The sequence below is a fragment of the Phaseolus vulgaris genome, chromosome 3, assembly GCF_000499845.2.
Source record: "Phaseolus vulgaris cultivar G19833 chromosome 3, P. vulgaris v2.0, whole genome shotgun sequence".
Lineage (NCBI taxonomy): Eukaryota > Viridiplantae > Streptophyta > Magnoliopsida > Fabales > Fabaceae > Phaseolus > Phaseolus vulgaris.
In genome coordinates this window covers 26,513,243-26,517,250 of record NC_023757.2, presented here as the reverse complement: position 1 = coordinate 26,517,250, position 4,008 = coordinate 26,513,243, and the positions used below count along the sequence as shown (strand labels likewise).

The 4,008-nt window shown below is 37.4% G+C and overlaps 1 long non-coding RNA gene across 1 annotated transcript; it reads right to left on the bottom strand.

Moving 5' to 3' along the window:
* Positions 1-2,052: 2,052 nt before the first annotated feature.
* On the bottom strand, positions 2,053-3,255 carry LOC137805840 (uncharacterized). Its single transcript, XR_011080251.1, has 4 exons — positions 2,673-3,255; positions 2,564-2,593; positions 2,458-2,488; positions 2,053-2,296 (listed from the first exon to the last, which is right to left on the bottom strand). It is a non-coding gene; the product is annotated as an uncharacterized lncRNA (long non-coding RNA).
* Between the last annotated feature and the right edge of the window lie 753 nt (positions 3,256-4,008).

Here is a 4,008-nt window from a genome sequence, read left to right as displayed (position 1 = left end):
TTACTAGTGGTGATTTAGTATATTTTTGTGAGCAGTTTCTCGGATTTATACCACCCTCAACAGCGGTAAAAGAAAATGCAATTAAGTTATCTTGGCTTAACAACCAATGATATTATTGCTCAACATGATCGAGCCCACATATTAACACTTATTGGGAGTCTATTGATGCTTGATTCTTCAGGTAGTAAGGTACATTTAATGTATCTATTATTGTTGGCTGACTTGAACAACGTCAGGAATTATAGTTGGGGGTCAGCTGTATTGGATTCTCTATATCGTGCGCTCGATCACGGAATAGACTTTAACCAAAATAATATTGGAGGTTGCACGCTGCTTTTACAGTGTTGGGCATGGGAACGCCTAACATGCATTTCTCTACAACTTCAACCATTGACCGATGAAGAAGTTCAACAAGGAGTTGGTTTCCCACTCGGGAAAAGGTATTTTATTTTTGTATTAATTTTCGAGATAAGAAAACAAAGTTCTTAATATTCCTTTGCTTACGTTAGGTGGACTCGGAGGATGCATAAGACACACATAGGAGGAACCACTATTCCACAAATACGAGCAATGTTTGATGGCATTAAAGCTAAAGAGGTTGTGACCAATATATAAACTAACATATCATTTTAACTGAATATTTCATATTACTGATGTTTCAAACATTTATTTACTGTTTCTTTGGACTCCATATCGAGTGGATTATGTTAGACGCTTGATCATTATTGAGGTTTCCCCAACTTCACGGGCTGTAGTTCCTCTCATATGTTTTGCAACTGTTGAATTTCATCAGGTTGATAGGGTTATGTGTCAATTTGGATTTCGACAGAGTATTTCAAGTGACCCATTCAACCTTGATCAACTTCACAAAGAGGATATGAGAGGACGAACTGATCGATACTGGCCACAATATCATGTCGCATGGATAACTATGTGGAATGACCATCATAATCATCTAATTCACGAAAATCAGTTTAACAAAAATGGCCATTTGCATGAAAACTCAACATACATGCAATGGTACATCAACCTACTATCCGCTACATCACCCCTATACAGTCATCGTCTGATGATGATGTAAGTTCAATTACAAAATTATTTATTATTCTTCATTCACTCATCCAAAATTAACACATATTTTCAAAACAGTATGATATGCCACAGGAGACTACACAACCTCACTATCAACATCATGTCGGGTCTTCTTCTCAAGTTCAATCATTTGAACAACAATCTTTTCATCCACCAGGTGTTCAACCGACCCAGTTGTTCGGATATAGGGATCAATCTCACATGTCATTCCAATCATCATTCCATCAACCACCTTTCAACTACTCAACATTTCCATCTCAACAACAATTTTTTGCTGGCCCGTCAAATCCCTATGCAACCTCTACCATGGCCCCCATCTGCCTACAATCCAATGTCATCTATGCAGTATTATCGACCAACAATGCATTCACAAGTGTCCGCAAATCAGAGTGATAACAATGAAATCGAAGGCATTGACGATGACATTCCACCTTCGTCCCGTCCTACCCTTCCATCTGAATAACAACCACAAGGACAACCACGAACACAACGAAGAAGACCACCATGTGGCACAACTTCTCATAAATGACAACTTTTCCTAACTTTCTATTTTCTAATCATGTATAATATCATTTTATAAATATTGTTTAAACGCTACCCTTTTTATTTATAATTGTATCAACTATAAATGTTACTTCATGAACATAATTTCAATTTTTTAAAAACAACAAAAATATTTAAAAAGTACTAAATATTTTACATTTATTACACAACCTATTTTAAATCCAACTTATTTTTTGTGAAAACAAAATTTAGTTTAATTTTTTAATATTAATTATCTATAAAAAATATAAATTTTCTCAATATTCTTATTCTTATTCACTTCATATCATTTTAAATAATTTTTAAATTATTATTATATACATTTTTTAATTTTAAAAATATTAATTATTTAAAAAAATCAACTAAACTTGTCAATAAAATTAGAAATTTCAGTTGAGATAAAATATACCTAAGTTGTCCAATGTACAATTTTATTTAAACTAAAATTGACAATCCAGCAGTTGGAAACTCTAATTAAAAGAAAAAAATTAGGTGAATTAATAAATTTAATTGATATTAATTACAATGGCAATTTTTTTCTTTTCTGCATTTGCCCGTTTAGGTAAATCTGAAACAAAAGTGCACCACTTTGGTAAACAAACCTTGTTCTGACCTGGATAAACAAGACGTAAGCCAACCAATCATGTGCCAACGCATTGGGCTGATATATTAAACAAAAGGCACCAAAAGAAAAGGAAAGAAAAATTAAACAACATCAACAAAAGGCACAAAAGAAATGTAAACAAAAGATGCACGAAACATTTCACATGCTTAAACAAAACCAGAAACACCTAAGCACGAAAACAATACAAATGAAGTTACCTTCACGCAGCATGCGCTGTGTCAAATTCACCTACAAAAGAAAGAAAGAGATATTGAAGAAAGTGAAGCATATAATGTAAAATGAATCCTCGAACGGCGACCTCACCTAATTAAGTACACTTGTTTGCCTCAATCCCTGCACAAACCAAAACCACACAACGTGTTCAGACATAGTAGTATGTTATCACAAAGCAAAACTATCACAATCCACTAACCGAATGTGTGATTCCCTTCTTCCTGTTTTACGATAGAAACTGACGCCGGGATACTGCGAGCTCCTTGACCTCCGTCCACGACGGCTCTTCTTCACGTGCGACTGCCACAAAGTGATCTTCTGCTCCACAACGACACCGTTCAGATCCACCTTTGACGAGACATTCAGCCATGCCGACAAGACACCGGAGTCGGTCACTGGAAAGAGCTAGATGTGCGGACGGAGGATTCTTTGACGGAGAAGGAGGCATTATTGTTGAGGATGGCGAAGTTGTAGGCGATGGCGTCACTGTAGGAGTAGTAGGAGTCATCCATATCGGCAACATTGACAACGAAGGAACTGGAGCTTCCAGAGCTCTCCATTTGAGCGACAAAGAGCGGCGACGTATGGTTGTTATTAGACGTTGAGGTTAAGATCTAGCATCGTGGTGAGAGTTTGTTAGAATTTGTTAAGGCATTTGGAGGGAAAATAAAGTTAGGAAGAAGCGGAGGTAGAGGGATGAATTCCTACGGTAACATATTCACATCTCTGTGAAATAGGTTACTGGGCCAACCCTACAACAATATGAAGGATCATACAGGGAGAAGAGTGAACCGTGAGAAAAAATTGAAAAACCTTTCAGAAGATATAATGAATGTGTCAAAACCTTTACTTTAAAAAATTAAAATAATAATTTTTTTACCGAGGTTTATTATAAAACTGCTGATATTTATCGGAAGTTTGCAAAACCTCCATTATCTACATATCTTGCTAGAGGTTATTATAACCTAAATTAATTGTAACGAAATGGGCGAGTCCGAGGTCCACCTGACTGTCTGAGGCCGAGTTCACCTGATCGAGACCAGGAGAACCTGGCTGAGATTTAAGAAATTTGGTTGGATGACGAGGCCGATGACCCACTTGGCCGAGACCTTAAAAGACTTGGCGAGACCTTAAAAGACTTGGCCGAGACCTTAGAACGAGACCAGGAGAACCTGGCTGAGATTTAAGAAATTTGGTTGGATGACGAGGCCGATGACCCACTTGGCCGAGACCTTAAAAGACTTGGCGAGACCTTAAAAGACTTGGCCGAGACCTTAGAAGACTTGGCCGAGACGACTGAGATGGCCGACGGTCGACCCTTATTACAGTTAACGCTCAAACCAAGATCAGTGAAGTTAATCTATCATTAAGAATTAGGTAATGCAACCCTAAGCGGTATCCACCTCGATAAACGGGCCCAACAAGGTAGGCCCATTAGAATAATATAAATAGCACGCATTCCAAGGAGTAAGGTATGTCCTTTATTACTATTCACCTACTTGAGAGCTGACCACCCGCTGTACTGACTTGAGCGT